The sequence below is a fragment of the Mustelus asterias genome, chromosome 15, assembly GCF_964213995.1.
Source record: "Mustelus asterias chromosome 15, sMusAst1.hap1.1, whole genome shotgun sequence".
NCBI classification, from domain to species: Eukaryota; Metazoa; Chordata; class Chondrichthyes; order Carcharhiniformes; family Triakidae; genus Mustelus; species Mustelus asterias.
Window position 1 is genome coordinate 44,471,129 of NC_135815.1, and position 17,493 is coordinate 44,488,621.

Sequence of the window (17,493 nt, forward strand, 5' to 3'; positions counted from 1 at the left end):
GGAGGATCCCAGCAACAGACAAAGTCGGAGAATGCTGGCCAAAGTCTACATTAGGGGCTAAACTAGGCCTGGACCTGTCCTACCCACCAGAAGGTTGATGGCATGGGGAAGTCCATACTCCTTCGATGGTTCTTGCATCAGACCACTCGATGTATGTGATATGCCCTCCCCTGACCCCACAATCTATAACGCACACTGGGAAACATTTTGATTGGTGCAATCCAACCAGAATCAACAGGTCAAAGAACAAGAACAAAGAACAAAGAAAATTACAGCACAGGAACGGGCCCTTCGGCCCTTCAAGCCTGCACTGACCATGCTGCCTGACTTAGCTAAAACCATCTACCTTTCTGGGGACCATGTCCCTCTATTCCCATCTCATTCATGTATTTGTCAAGACAGCCCTTAAAAATCACTAACGTATCCGCTTCCACTACCTCCCCCGGCAACGAATTCCAGGCACCCACTAGTCTCTGTGTAAAATATCTGTCTCGTACATCCCCTTTAAACCTTGCCCCTTGCACCTTAAACCTCTTCCACCCTGGGAAAAAGCTTCTGGCTATCCACGCTGTCCATGCCTCTCATAATCTTGTAGACTTCTATCAGGTCTCCCCTCAACCTCTGGCGCTCCAGTGAGAACAAACCAAGTTTCTCCAACCTCTCCTCATAGCTAATACCCTCCATACCATGCAACATCCTGGTAAATCTTTTCTGTACCCTCTCCAAAGCCTCCACATCCTTCTGGTAGTGTGGCGACAAGAATTGAACACTACATTCCAAGTGCGGCCCAACTAAGGTTTTATAAAGCTGCAGCATGACTTGCCAATTTTTAAACTCAATACCCCGGCCGATGAAGGCAAGCATGCCGTATGCCTTCTTGACTACCTTCTCCACCTGCATTGCCACTTTCAGTGACCTGTGTAAGAACATAAGAAGTCGGAGCAGGAGTAGGCCATATAGCCCCTCAAGCCTGCTCCGCCATTCAATAAGATCATGGCTGATCTGATAGTGGGTTCAGTTCCACTTACCTGCCCACTCCCCATAACCCTTAATTCCCTTAATGGTTAAAAATCTATCTATCTGTGACTTAAACACATTTAACGAAGTAGCCTCTACTGCTTCATTGGGCAGAGAATTCCAAAGATTCACTACCCTCTGGGAGAAGAAGTTCCTCCTCAACTCTGTTCTAAATTGACTCCCCCGTATTTTGAGGCTATGTCCCCGAGTTCTTGTTTCCATTGTAAGTGGAAATAACCTCGCTGCTTCTACCCTGTCTAGCCCCTTCATTATCTTATATGTCTCTATAAGATCTCCCCTCAACCTTCTAAACTCCAATGAGTCTACTCAATCTCTCCTCATAAGCTAACCCCCTCATCTCCAGAATCAACCTGGTGAACTTTCTCTGTACCCCCTCCAAAGCTAAGAGATCCTTTCTTAAATAAGGGGACCAAAATTGTTCACAGTACTCTAGGTGCGGCCTCACCAGTACCCTGTACAGTTGCAGCATGACCTCTCTGCTTTTATACTCCATCCCTCTCGCGATAAAGGCCAACATTCCATTTGCCTTCTTGATTACCTGCTGCACCTGCAAACTGAGTTTTTGTGATTCATGCACAAGAACCCCCAGGTCCCTCTGCACAGTAGCATGTTGTAATTTTTCACCATTTAAATAATAGTCCATTTTACTATTATTCCTTCCAAAGTGGATAACCTCACACTTACCAACGTTATACTCCATCTGCCAGATCCTTGCCCACTCACTTAGCCTATAGGGTATAGATAGGGTGAACAGTGGGAAGCTTTTTCCCAGGTCGGAGGTGACGATCACGAGGGGTCACAGGCTCAAGGTGAGAGGGGCGAGGTATAACTCAGGTATCAGAGGGACGTTTTTTACACAGAGAGTGGTGGGGGCCTGGAATGCGCTGTCAAGTAGGGTGGTGGAGGCCGACACGCTGGCATCGTTTAAGACTTACCTGGATAGTCACATGAGCAGTCTGGGAATGGAGGGATACAAACGAATGGTCTAGTTGGACCAATGAGCGGCATAGGCTTGGAGGGCCGAAGGGCCTGTTTCCTGTGCTGTACTGTTCTTTGTTGTTCTTTGTTCTATCCAAATCTCTCCGCAGACTCTGTGTCCTCCACACAATTTGCTTTCCCACTCATCTTTGTGTCATCCGCAAACTTTGTTACCCTACACTCAGTCCCCTCCTCCAGATCGTCTATGTATTTGGTAAATAGTTGAGGCCCCAGCACCAATCCCTGCGGCATGCCACTAGTTACTGATTGCCAACCGGAAAAGCACCCATTTAATCCGACTCTCTGCTTTCTGTTAGTTAGCCAATCCTCAATCCACACTAACACTTTACCCCCAACTCCGTGTACCTTTATCTTATGCAGCAACCTTTTGTGAGGCACCTTATCGAATGCCTTCTGGAAATCTAAATACACCACATCCACCGGTTCCCCTCTGTCAACCGCACTCGTTATATCCTCAAAAAATTCCAGTAAATTAGTCAAACATGACTTTCCCTTCATGAATCCATGCTGCGTCTGCTTGATTGAACCATTCTTTTCCAGGTGTCCTGCTATTTCTTTCTTAATGATAGATTCCAGCATTTTCCCAACTACGGATGTTAAGCTAACCGGCCTGTAGTTACCTGCCTTTTGTCTACCTCCTTTTTTAAACAGTAGCGTTACATTAGCTGTTTTCCAATCAGCTGGCACCTCCCCAGAGTCCAGTGAATTTTGATAAATTACAACTAATGCATTTGCTATTACTTCTGCCGTTTCTTTTAGTACCCTGAGATGCATTCCATCCGGACCAGGGGACTTGTCTACCTTTAGTCCCATTAGTCTACCCACATTTCCACTCCATCTGACGAAGGAGCAGCGCTCCGAAAGCTTATGGTATTTGCTACCAAATAAGCCTGTTGGACTTTAACCTGGTGTTGTTAAAACTCTTACTGTCATTACACAGGACCAGACCCAAGATAGCTTGCTCCCTCGTAGGTTCTGCAACATACTGTTCGAGGAAACTATCGCGACAGCATTCTAAGAACTCTTCCTCAAGTCCACCACGTCCGACTTGAGTTGACCAATCAATATGGAGGTTAAAATCCCCCATGATTATTGCTGTTCCATTTTTACATGTATCTGTTATTTGTTTGTTTATAGCCCGCCCCACCTTGAAGTTATTATTTGGGGGCCTATAGACTACGCCCACCAGTGAGTTTTTCCCCTTACTATTCCTTATCTCCACCCACATTGATTCCACATTTTGCTCCTTAGAGCCAATATCGTCTCTCACCACCGCCCTGATGTTATCCTTAATTAACAGAGCTACCCCACCTCCTTTTCCTTCCTGTCTATCCTTCCAAATTGTCTGATACTCTTGGATATTCAGTTCCCAGTCCTGGTCACCCTGCAACCACGTTTCTATAATGGCCACTAGATCATACCCATTTGTACTGATTTGTGCCGTCAACTCATTCACTTTGTTTTGAATGCTACATGCATTCAGGTGAAGTGTCTTTATGTTAGTCTTTCTTACCTGGACCCGATTTGTTAGTGCATTCCTTTGTTTGCATGCTCTGTCCCTTCCTGTCACAGACTGGTTATTCTTCCCCAGACCATCTCCTTGCACTGTGTTGACCACCTCCCTTCTCATGCTTGTCACCTTTTTTACTCTGCCTGAGGTTAGATTCTTGCCACCTTCTATACTCTCTGTTCTATTACGTGGTCTGGAAACTTTACTAACCTCTCCCCGGACCGCAGCTCCTTTAACTAGTTGAAAGTCTTCATCATTAACCTGCACTCCTACCCTCTCCTTTACCTTTGATTTTCTAATTCTCCATACAACTGAACCCTCCCCCCCACTATTTAGTTTAAAGCCCTATCTACAGTCCTAGTTATACGATTCGCCAGGACTCTGGTCCCAGCACGATTCAGATGAATACCATCCCATTGGAACAGGTCCCCTCTTCCCCAATACTGGTGCCAATGTCCTATGAATTCAAACTCTGCACACCCAGATCCCTTTGCCTATCAATACTCTTAAGGGTTCTGCCATCTACTGTATATTTCCTATCTGTATTCGACCTTCCAAAATGCATTATCTCACATTTGTCCGGATTAAACTCCCTCTGCCATCTCTCCGTCCAAGTCTCCAACTGATCTATATCCTGCTATATCCTCTGATGGTCCTCATCGCTATCCGCAAATCCATCAATCTTTGTGTCGTCCGTAAACTTACTAATCAATCCAGTTACATTTTCCTCCAAATCATTTATATATATTACAAACAGCAAAGGTCCCAGCACTGATCCCTGAGGAACACCACTTGTCACAACCCTCCATTCAGAAACGCACCCTTCCACTGCTACCCTCTGTCTTCTTTGACCGAGCCAGTTTTGTATCCACCTTGCTAGCTCACCTCTGATCCCATGCGACTTCACCTTCTGCACCAGTCTGCCATGAGGAACCTTGTCAAAGGCCTTACTGAAGTCCATGTAGACAACATCCACTGCCCTACCCTCATCAATCATCGCATGGATTTTCAATACCACTTCATTTTATTGAGTTCCATACTCTTACAATTCCATACATATATAAAAAGGCAAGCTAAAACAAATTCACTGTTTGAATGCACCACTCGCTAAGGTTACAACAAAAATGTTAATTAATTTTACAGGGATGTAGGCCACCTGGAAGTCGGTAAAATCTGCTGCGTTTCACAGGCTTATTTTGATGATGGCAATATGGTTCATGTAATTTAAAAGACTGCCATAAAATGTAATGAAAAGTTTTATATGACATCAATCAATGTTACATGGTATAGTTTTGGGAAAGGGGTGACATGTGCTACATGTTGTTTGAGGATTCAGAGTAAGGTAACAGGAAACAATGTTTCACATAACTAAATAGCAAGTATCTACTAAAATTCTGAGCTTCTCAGGATACATACTTATATTAGGCAAAGTAAAGACTTAACTGAAAACAATGGTCCAATATCTATAATTGCACTTCTTGAAGTGTAATAATTAATACAATCATTTTCTGATTCTGGGTAAATTTTCTTTACCTCAATATTCATAAAGTTCACTCAAGAAACCTCTTCCCACCATTGCAAGATGAATCCAGAGAAAGCTGACGGTAGCAAAAAAATTCCTAACAACCCTAAAGACAGAACCACTTTCATGGTCAGACTCATTTTTCTACTCCAGACTGCATCTTGTTGAATTGATGGCCAAGAATAGCTTTTCCTAGCAGTCGTGAGAGTTGAACATTTTTCATTCTGTGTGAACTGAATTAATTCCTCAAGCAAGCATCCTTGACTGCACTGAGTTGCTTTCCACGTTTTTTCTTCCTTAAGATCCTCTGCATCAACTGTTGCGTCCTCTTCTGTTTTCTTCTTTCTTGGATGCCATATTGTTCCTGGCTGCTGGAAGCTTGGTCTCTTGTAACAAGTTGACACCAGTCAGCCATCTGGATGGTTGATCAAGGTTAAACTTGATGGACTTGAAACATTAACTATGACCAGAACTTTTCAGCTGTTCATGCCGGTGGGATCTTCTAGTCATTCCAGTCATCTCAGGGTTCTATATACTGGGAAGGCAAAATTTGGTACCATATGCTTTCTCAAGTGGCAGGAACATCTGAGAGGAAACACATTCTTCATGCATTATCCATCAGATTAAAGTTCCTGTGATAGACCTCCAGCTTAGAATCATGTGCTTCTTTAATTGAATTGAAAGGTTTGCCTTGTGCCAGCCATCTATTTAGACCAGTTGTAAGGATATGTTTTGTCAAGAATTGATCTAAAATGACTCTAATAAAGTATTTTTCCATTTTCCCTGTCATTTTGCTAGTCTTTCACAAAACCTTGTCTTGTAGAATAGTTTCCGCCACCTCTACTATATGTTCTCCACACATGAAGTGTAGTTAAGAAATTTCCCTTTCTTCCAGTTGAGAACACTCTGAATAGCCACATTAGATTTCAAAATTAAGACTTTCAGCTCCTTAGTTTCAATCTGAAAAATTCTGCATTGATACTTGAAAGGAACCTTCATGAGTTTAATATGTTAGTACTAATTTATAATCTGTAAGTTCCCACTTAGCCATGCTTTTGATTTATGCATCCCAGCAAAAAGGCTTTGCAAGCATCTTCATAACTCCATTATTTACTGCTTCACTTCTGTTTTGAAAATCATTTTCTCCTCAATAAAGACATTTCCTTCTTGGTCAAGCATGTTTAAGCTCTTGATGCTTCTTCTTTTCAATGACTCACAGCTCCAATTTAGAGACCTCCCAGTGAGTTTACGGATATTCTGCTGAAGAACTAACTTCCCACCCACTCATAGTAGAATTAGATCTAGCTGACGTCACTGGGGCTGGGCCTCATTTAAATCCAGCCAGATGATATCCCAACCAGACTGAGGGGGAAAGGAGTTGAAAACTGCATTGTCCAGAGGCTGCTGATTAACCATCTATAGATGGTGGGATCGGCTTTCAAAACTATCATGTGGGGGGAGGTCTTGTTTTTGAGACGGGTGACACTTGACAGAGCAGGTCTCAGCTTTCCTTGTGGAGCCCAGAGAAGCATCGCTACTCCTCCTGGTCAAAAAGTTAAATTAATTATTATTTGTATCTGGAGGGAAAGCTATCGTGTCTTCCCCACCCACACCTCCAGTTAAAATTCCGATAACACAATAGGGACCGATATGCATCAGAAGAAGTGCTTGGTTTTGGCCATTGTCCTTGCTGCTTGTATAACTTTAAGATGGTGAGTTCTTTGTGGATGCCTAGTAGGTGAATGAAGTGGGAAATTTCTAATTAGTTAATAAGTTACATAACAGAATACATTCAGATACTGACAAGACTAGCAGTAAAGAATTAAATGATCCTTGAAACAGAGTTAGTAAGCCAACGAGACTAATAGTTTACACATATGTGGACGCAGTAAGAGAATTGAACAAATCATTGTGTCTTTAAAACATATATATTAATAATTTTAAATGTATTCATCATTGTTCATTTCAGCCGAAAGTGGGTTACCGTAAGGGATGATGGTAAAGGTGAAGAGTTCAGAGCCAAAGGCCTGAGAAACCTAGTAGTTAGAATAATTCATATCAGAAAGTTTCTGTTAAGGGAACACATCTTGAAACATTATGAATCGGGATCTTCATTGTCCGGACATAGAATAGATATGTACCTGGACGCAGAATCAGTTTGGCAATGAGCTGGTGAAAATGTTCACTTTGACCTCTATGATGAGCGTCTATAGTTATCTGGCAACCAGGAAATGACTTTAGCCAAGATGGGAGTTAGCGTCCGGATTAAATGGACAAATGAGATATCATTATACTGGATGGCAGAATGCAATTGGTTGAGGTGAATTGCAGAGATTATTATTGATGTGTGTATACTAAATGTAATTGATTTTAAACTAATGTAAGGCAGGAAAAATTTACAAGAAAAACTATAATTGGTCTGTTTTTGATTGTAAACGTCAGATTCATCGGAAAGGTTCTGCCGCTCTATCCCAGAGCTACTTAACTCTTTTGGTGATCTCCGAGCAGCTGCTTGTTGTGTTTTTGTTAAAAAATGTTGCATCTTTTAACAGAGATATCTGCCTCGTGAGCTTTGTATTGTCTGTAGTTAAAGATAGTACCAGTTATCTCAATTATCCCACAACAGTGAATAATCAGGACACTTTGACTGCCGATGTATCCAGCTTTCACTGTACAGCTTGGGTTAAAATCCTCCTTAAAATCATTCACTGCAAGTTACAATGTGCTCTGAGCAGGGAGATTCAAACTTACATTTTAAATTGTCTCTCATTTGTGGCTCATCAGGGATTCTTCAGATGCTTGGCTTTGTGTACCATCTTGTCTGAATGTTTGTTTGAATACACTAACATCTCTCCAAAACACTACAGTTTGTATAGCTGTGTCAAGTCTCCTGCTGGGCTAAGTACCACAGGTCTTAAATCACATGCTTGTTTGCAGAAGACTCCTAAACCTTATAATGTGTCTGACTGGGTGCACAGAGAGTCGGATTTGTCAGAATATTGGTTTACTATACTTTTTCATATACCCCTCAAGGTCCTCCACCTTGAATACATTTCTGGAATGCTGGTGCACTTCAAACGTGAATATATTGTGAAGTGATAATATTTCATGGATAATTAGCCTACATTTCACAATTGAACTCACCATTGAAAGGCAACGAGAGTCTGGGGTACAATCTTACCGGCTGTTCACGCCACCTTCCCACCGGAGCAAAGTCAAGGATTTGGTGAGCAGCCAAATCTCCGTTCACTGCAGTGGAAATGGGAAAATCCCAGCCGCGGCCCTTGATACAAACTGACTGCAAAACATTAAGTCTTGCCCATTCCAGTCTGTACGGTTTTAAAATATGCTAATTGTTAATTAATGTCAATCAACCTTTCCATTATTCAAAAGTAATTATTACAAATGTAGATTTGATTTGATTTATTGTCACATGTATTAGCATACAGTGAAAAGTATTGTTTCTTGAGCGCTATACAAAGCATATCGTTCATAGAGAAGGAAATGAGAGAGTGCAGAATGTAGTGTTACAGTCATAGTTAGGGTGTAGAGAAATATCAACTTAATGCAAGCTAGGTCCATTCAAAAGTCTGATGGCAGCAGGGAAGAAAGTGTTCTTGAGTCAGTTGGTACGTGACCTCAGACTTTTGTATCTTTTTCCCGAAGGATGAAGGTGGAAGAGAGAATGTCCGAAGTGCTTGGGGTCTTTAATTATGCTGGCTGCTTTGCCAAGGCAGCAGGAAGTGTAGACAGAGTCAATGGATGGGAAGCTGGTTTGTGTGATGGATTGGGCTACATTCACAACCTTTTGTAGTTTCTTGCGATCTTGGACAGAACAGGAGCCATACCAAGCAGTGATACAACCAGGAAGAATGCTTTCTGTGGTGCATCTGTAAAATTGGAATCGGAATAGGAGTCCTATTCCTTCAGGTTTTAATTGTTGTTGGAGATTCAAATAATGTCAAAAATAAAATTAAAAATGTATTCTTTAATTTTCCTTTCTTTCTCATTAATCTCATCTTTCTTTCCCTCTCTTTATTCTGTTTCTGTATTTGCTTTGACATTGAGTTCACCCATTCTTATTTACACTTCCTCTCAGTCCTTGAACTATTAATTTTAAAATCCTTCAATCTGATTGGGGTTAGGGAGATACATAATTGCTCATCCTGTTCACACAAATTCCAGATGCTCAGTTTCTCTGGCCATGACATCATTAGCTTGCACATTCAGCAAATTACTGTGCACAACATTGTTGAGATGATTGGGGAAAGAGTAGCCTAAATAATGGCAGATGCTGTTTAATGCCCTGCCACAGCAACATTTTGGTCCAGTGTGTTTTTTCACAGCATTCTGTAACAGTAATGTCACCCAGTTTGTTACTTACAGATGCATCAAGCAGTTGATTTATTCAGACTGGGTAACACTTTCATAACATCTTCCATTGAGCAGCAGCAGCATGGCTATAAACCTAGACCATACTGCTGAGCACAAGATTGTAATGTGATTTGATTCCAATGAAGTAGTCTTTTGAGCCTGTTCACATGAAGTGAGAGGTTCTACTCTCAATATTTGGCTAGTCTATAACCAGCTCTGTGTCAAAATGTTATGGGTTCAAGCCCTACTCCAGGATATGATCTGTTGCAGTACTAAGGGGGTGCTTTACTGCCAGAGATGCCGTCCTTCAGATGAGATGATGCCCTGTCTGTATGTTAGGGTGACAAAAAAGATCCCATGATGCTTTTCTGAAGTAGTAGAGAGGCCTTTCAGACCAATAATTACCGATTTATATTTTCTAAAACGATAACACACTTGACTTACTCTACTTAATTTCCCAGAACCAGATCCAAACTGCTTCCTTCTTTTCTGGATGAGAGACACGTTGACTGAGCAATTTCTCCTGTGCATATATCAGAAATTCTTCTCCTTCACTATCTTTAGCACTATGTTTTCCCTGTCTATGATGTTGAACAAAAGCCAAAAATTGGTGGCTTTTGCTACCAAATAAACCTGTTGGACTTTAACCTGGTGTTGTTAAACTTCTTACTGTGTTTTCCCTGTCTATGTCAGGGTAATCCTTCCTCCTCTTTTTTAGGTAACAGCCTCTATTATTCAAGGGTCACCATAGCTTTATTATGGGGCAGGCCCCAAATCTTTTTTTTTATTCATTCGTGGGACATGGGCGTTGCTGGCTGGCCAGCATTTATTGCCAATCCCTAGTTGCCCTTGAGAAGGTGGTGGGAAGCTACCTTCTCGAATTGCTGCAGTCCATGTTCTGTGGGTTGACCCACAGTGCTGTTAGGGAGGGAATTCCAGGATTTTGACCCAGCGACTGTGAAGGAATGACGGAATATTTCCAAGTCAGGATGGTGAGTGATTTGGAGGGGAACTTGCAGGTGGTGGTGTTCCCATGTATCTGCTGTCCTTGTCCTTCGAGATGGGGTTGGTCGTGGATTTGGAAGGTGTTGTCTAAGGATCTTTGGTGAATTGCTGCAGTGCATCATGTAGATAGTACACCTCAACACCTCAGTAGAACAGGAATCGAACCCCAGGCTATGGCGTTATTCTGAACCACATGCTAAACATCTAGTCAACTGAACCAACTAGCCCCAGGATAATTAAAGCCTCCTAATGCTACTACTGCTAATTTTGTTGCTGTCAAAAGTCAGAAAGGAAAAATCCATTCGGCATTCCTTCGTCTTTGAATGCTTTCTTGGAGCAATTTGAAAAGGATATGCATCTACATTGTCACATTCAGGGACACATGGTTCAGAATGTCTGTTGAGAGCTATCAATGCAGGTTCTGGGAAGAAAAGTGATGGAATTATTCTGTCTAATAGGAATCAAACCTGTAGATACTTCCATCGCAGGAATGGAAATTCAAGCAACAATCAATGGCCCGCAGCCTGAAATGTTTATGTTTCAACTTCGCTTTGAGCAATCATAGTAGCAGCAACCCCATCATTCAATCCACATGTGCACTGATGCATCCAATAGCGTGTTGATACTTTGTTTGCCAACACCTATCCAATGGAAAACTAGAAGCAGAATGAAAGCCAAGGCAATTATCCCACATCGTGGGGACGATTCTCCCAAAACAATTCTAAGTGTCGAATTCGTGTAAAGATTGGAGTAAATCACCCTGTTTTTTTGGGGGGGTTTTCAAAATGAATTGCCCACATTCTGTGCATCGCAGAAGGCACTAGTGTGAATCCGGGAATGGAGCCTATTCCCACTGAAGATCAGCGCACTGAGCGGGGCCTCCGTGCATGTGCCAATCTCTAAGTGATTACTGAACAAATCCTCCCAGCATTGAGATCGCTAGCCTCAACCCCCCACAGTCATTGCTGGCCTCATCGCTGGCCTAGCAACCCCTTCCCCCTCACAAGAAAATCGCTGCCCTCCTGGCCTCCTCATCCCCCACTGACCTAGACATCACTGGCCTTCTCATCCCGCACTGACCTAGACATCACTGGCCTCCTTCATCCCCCACTGACCCGGACATCACTGGCCTTCTCATCCCGCACTGACCCGGACATCACTGGCCTCCTCATCCCCCATTGACCCAGACATCACTGGCCTCCTCATCCCCCACTGACCCGGACATCACTGGCCTTCTCATCCCGCACTGACCCGGACATCACTGGCCTCCTCATCCCCCACTGACCCGGACATCACTGGCCTCCTCATCCCCCACTGACCCGGACATCACTGGCCTCCTCATCCCGCACTGACCCGGACATCACTGGCCTCCTCATCCCCCACTGACCCAGATATTGCTGGCCTTCTCATCCCCCACTGACCCAGATATTGCTGGCCTCCTCATCCCCCACTGACCCGGACATCACTGGCCTCCTCATCCCCCACTGACCCGGACATCACTGGCCTCCTCATCCCCCACTGACCCGGACATCACTGGCCTCCTCATCCCCCACTGACCCGGACATCACTGGCCTCCTCATCCCCCACTGACCCGGACATCACTGGCCTCCTCATCCCTCACTGACCCGGACATCACTGGCCTCCCAACCTCTGCATTCATCCCCCCCTCACACACAGAGCACTGTGCTGCCATGAACACCCATTACCTGCGAGCATTTCTCACCCACCCACCCCATTTAATGAGAGTCTTGAGCATTGCACTCCCTCCCCCCCTGGACACAGCACCTTGTTGAGTTAACCCAATCAGCACCTTTGGAGATGGCTCACCCTGTATTGAAACCAGATTGCCTGTACATTATTCACAATGAAATTTAACTAACGGGCCCATGACAGGCCTAAACTGACTGCACCTGGACTCCCTTAGCAAGCTCGAGCTGTATATAAGCTGCATTAATGGACACACAAATAAGCTAGGAAGATGGCCCCAAAGAAATGTGGTCCCAGATTTTCGGAAAGCGTGCAGGCGCACCTGCTGGACATATGGAGGAGAGGTGCCAGCTGCTGTATCCCACTCAGGGCCATCGCCCAAGGGGTCACGCAGCAAGCACGTTATGGGAGGTAGTGGCAGCTGCTGTGACTGCCACGACTCTGACCCCTCCGTTCGGACAGCAGTACTGCAAGAAAATGAACGACCTTGTTCGAGCAGCAAGGGTGAGTGTGCATCCTATTCTGAAACCTATACATGTGCTGTGCTTACTTACAAAGAACAAAGAACAGTACAACACAGGAACAGGCCATTCGGCCCACCAAGTCTGTGCTGACACAGATGCCTCTCTAATCTAATATTTTTTTGCCTCTACATGATCCATATGCCTCTATTCCCTGCCTGTCCATGTATCTATCCAGGTGCCTGTTGAACATTGTTATAGAATCTGCTTCCACTACCTCCTCCGGCAGTGCGTTCCAGGCATTCACCACCCTCTATGAAAAATTCACCCCTTACATCTCTTTTAAACTTTCCCCCTCTCACTTTCAATCTATGTCCCCGAGTAATTGACCCTTCAACCCTGGGAAAAAGATTCTGACGATCGACTCTATCCAAGTCTGTCATAATCTTGTAAACCTCTCTCAGGTCCCCCCTCATCCTCTGACCCTCCAGTGAAAACAATCCAAGTTTGTTCAACCTTTCTTCATAGTCCATATCTGCCAAACCTGGCAACATCCTGGTAAATCTCTTCTGCACCCTTTCCAATGCATCAACATCCTTCCGGTAGTGCGGCGACCAGAATTGTACACAATACTCCAAATGCAGCCTAACCAAGTCTTATACAGCTGCAACATAAATTTCTAATTCCCATACTCAATGCCACGACCGATGAAGGCCAGCATGCCATACGGCTTCTTGACCACCTTGTCCACCTGAGTTATCACCTTCAGGAAACTGTGGATCTGCACGCCTCGATCCCTCTGTAATATTTCTAAAGGCTCTACCATTTACTGTATATTTTCCTTCTGCAGTAGACCTCCAAATTGCATCACCTCACATTTGTCCAGGTTAAATTCCATCTGCCATCTTTGAGCCCAGGTCTCTAACCGATTTGTACCCTCTGACAATCCTTGTCACTATCCATTCTTCCCTAATTTTTGTATCTGCAAATTTACTAATCAGACCACCTACAGTTTCCCCCCAATCATTTATATATACAGTGGAGCCCCGTTTTAATGCAATGGTTGGGGTCCATAAAATGTGATCGCGAATGTTATCGGGGTCGTGCTAAATGGGGGTCGCGCTAATTCACAAAACCGGAAATAGTAAAAAGAGTCCGTCGCGCGATCTTGTAATATCCGATTTCGCGCTAAATTGGGGCGCGTAAAATCGAGGCTCCACTGCATTACAAACAACAGAGGCCCCAGCACTGATCCTTGTGGAACACTGCTTGTCATAGACCTCCAGTTAGAAACGTACCCTTCCACTGCTACTCTCTGCTTTCTATGCCGAAGCCAGTTTTGTATCCATTTTATCAGCTCACCTCCGATCCCATATGAAGTACAATGTCAAACCACCCCCAGACATCTCAAGGACAGTCACCAAAGCTCCCCCCGCAGTATTGCCTCCAATCCCTGTGGCACCCACCCAGTCAGAACCTCCCAGTGGGGAGCCATTTCCCTGAAATGGCCAATACGAGCTCCTCAACCCCAACACCCATTGCACCCTATGCCCTTCCATACATCATGCTTTCAATCCCCCTCATATCCACACAGGAGAAAAACACACACAACTGCCATGAGAAGAAAAAGACTGCTGGGGGTGTTCCAGAGCTGTGGCTGTTGACCATCTGGAGCTGGCGGGGGACACACACCTAGAATGGTCACCGACAGCCAGGTCGGCGTCCGGCATGTAAGTGAGCATCAGCCGAACCCTATTCATAAGTCTTCCTTGAAGTAAGTGCTATGCTGCGCAGGCTGTTTTCCCTTCATTCCCCTAATGTGTGTTCTAATTTTCGGTGCTGGGCCCTGACACGCCAGGCCCTTCTGGTGTTGCGGCCCCCCTGCTGCTCCTGAACCAACTCCGGTGGACATCTCGGATGACACCTCGGAGGGAGGCCCTGAGAAATCCTCTGAGGACAGCACGAGTGATTCAGCACGGGCATGAACCACACAACCCACCAACACAGAGACTATCACGATGGTGCTGAGGCATCTGGATCACTCACTGGTAAGCACATCATGGCTGCTGATGCACATCGGGTGGAGGCGGGCACATCCGAGAACTCGGGCATACGGAGGTCTGCCAAAGGTGAGGATTTAGCTGTCCCCAAGCCAGATGCCGGGCTTCAGGATTCGTTCATCTCGAAGCTGCTGGAGGTGCATCAGGAAACCCCAGTAGTTGTGGAAGGGCTGTCAGCAACCATGCTGCGACTGCAAGACTGTTTAGAGGTGTCAAACAGAGTGCTCTCCCAGGAGGTGGTGCCGACACAGCATGAGACCCAGGCCAACACTGCAAGGGTGATGTCCATAGTGAAGTTCACAGTGCCATAGTCTGGTACAGGAATTTGGGTGACAGGGTACATGCCATCCTGGAGACACAGCAGCCATGGCAGAGGCACAGTAGGTCATGGCCAAGGGTGTTAGTGGCATCCAGAAGGCACTTTGATCCATGACCATGGATGCCGGGGACATGTTGGAGACACTGGCCATGGCTGGGACTCTCGCTGGCATTCAGAGACACAGCAGGCTGTATCTATGAGCTTCGACAACTTAGCCCAGGCTCAGAGGGCTGCTGCTGAGGGGCTCCAGAGCCTGGCTCGCTCGCAGAATGCTGAAGTAGAGGGGCTCCAGAGCTTGGCCCAGTCTCAGAGGGCCAGGGCTGAGGGATCATAGATCATGGGGCAGACACATCAAGGCCTCCAGGACTGGCAGAGCCAGGTGATGCTGGAGATTCTGGAGCTCAGTCCAGCTACCCTGGTGTCCCATGGAGTGTCCCCGGGGCCTCTAGGCACCCTGAGGGAGGAAGAAGGGCTCGAGCCCATGCCAGAGCCTTTAGCCAGGAAATCGCGGATGTCTCAAAACCTTCCGATTCCCCTCTTCCTCACACCAGGTATCTCAGGGCCAGCTGGATGAATAGGGTGGCACAGAAACATCCACAAGTCAGCCGGGGCCCTCCAGGTCTTGGCCCACACAGGGGACGCCTGTCAAGAGCATCACAGGCAACGGGGCGTGGATCACAGCTGGACGCCTCCACCTCCTGGGGGAACAAGCTTTTAGGCCGCACAAGATTAGAAAGTTGTAGGGTCACTAAGAGGGCACGGGTGAAGGTCAGCAGTAGTCAGGGTTATGTTTTGCTTAATGTTAACAGCAATGTTATTTGCACCTCACAGCTCTGACTAATCTGTCTCTGATTCTCCCCCCAAAGAGCTGAGTGTTCCCCAATCCCATGCATCGAGGCACAGGCTGCTGTGCTGCGTGATACCAGTGCCTTGGACAAACATTATAGACTGCTTGCCCTACTTTCTTGCCAGTATTTCTGATACATCCCTAATTTCCCTTGAGAAGATGCTGCGGAGTCACCTCATGGAGTCAGCATTGGAGTCCATGTGTTTAAACTCCTGAATCTTATTGTCCTTCTCATAATGCTGCTGGGCACATTTTCCAGGGACCTAGATTGTACTCACTGCTCCAGCTAAGGCGGAACTGATGATTGTTTTCTTTCACACTCCTTAGTCAAACATCATTCCCTGGCATCACCACACACACCCCTCCCCCCACACCCCCAGCCCTGTTCGAACCCTCCCGACCAATTGCCCCACATGTTTGTGTTTCTAACCCTTACTGCTACGTGGGCTCAGGTGCCAGTGTGCCTTCGGAGTACGGGTAGGAGTCAGACTTGAGTGGCACCAGGGGCAGGATCCCAATGTGCACAACAGCAAGTCATCATCATCCTCCAGCCAAAGACTTGCTACCAGTGCCACCCCAGGCCCATTAACCTGCTGTGATGTTCCTCAAAATCAGGGGGGGTGGGCTGAGAGAAGGTTGGGGAGAAGAAGGGCCATGTGGGTTGAGGGGCCAGTTTTGCGTTGGGGGATGATGGCTGTAATGGCTCCTGGGGTGTGATGGAAAGGTGTTGGGTGCAGCCCTCACACTGCACGGTACCAACTAGGTGAAGTGGTCTACTATCAAGGCCTCCCTTGCTGCCTTGCGCTGCCGGACCCCTGCCATCACCGCCTGTCCTCCATCCTATGGCTCTACCAGCTGGCCTTCCCACTGCTGCGCAATGTTGTACAGAATGCAGCACACAATTATAATGCTTGAGGCATGCACAGGATCATACTGGAGGGCACTCCCAGCGCGGTTCAGGCAGCGGAAACACCTCTTGAGCAGGCCTATGCAACCCTCCACTATGGATTGGGTGGCAGTATGGGCCTCATTATAATGGGTCTCCACCTTGGTCTCGGGCCTCCGTATGGGTGTCATCAGCCAGTGGTTCACCCTTGTCCCCCACGAGCCATCCCGGCAGCCTGGGCTGGTCTTCAAATAGCCCAGGGATGTTTGACTGTCTCAGCACAAAGCTGTCATGGACACTCCCTGGGTGGTGTACACAGACCTGCATGACGTTCATCCGATGGTCACATGCAATTTGAACATTCAGTGAGTAGGACCACTTCCTGTTAATGGATGGCTGTCCCTCACCTCGTGGGGACTGCAGGGTGATGTGTGTCCCATCCACTGCCCCCTGCACATGGGGCATCCAGGCAATGGCAGCAAAGCCTGCAGTCAGGGCCTCCTGCTGAGCCTGCCCAACATCAGAATGGATATATTGGCCTGTCCAAGCGTACAAGGCATCTGTGACCTGGCGAACACATCTATGGACTGAGGCCTGCGAGATTCCACAGAGGTCGTCACTGGGTGCCTGGAACATAGAAGATGAGTGCCGCCGTCACCTTAACTTCTACTGGGAGCGGGTGGCCACCCCTGCCCTGAGATGCCAGGTGTGCGAGCAACTCACATATGTGCCAAACCATTTCCTTTGATAGGTGGAGCCGGTGAC

At 46.1% G+C, this 17,493-nt stretch overlaps 1 protein-coding gene across 1 annotated transcript in view; it reads right to left on the minus strand.

The window, feature by feature from the left end:
* LOC144504817 (follicle-stimulating hormone receptor-like) overlaps positions 1-17,493 on the minus strand; it is a 186,598-nt gene that overhangs the window by 22,872 nt on the left and 146,233 nt on the right. The window lies entirely within an intron of this gene.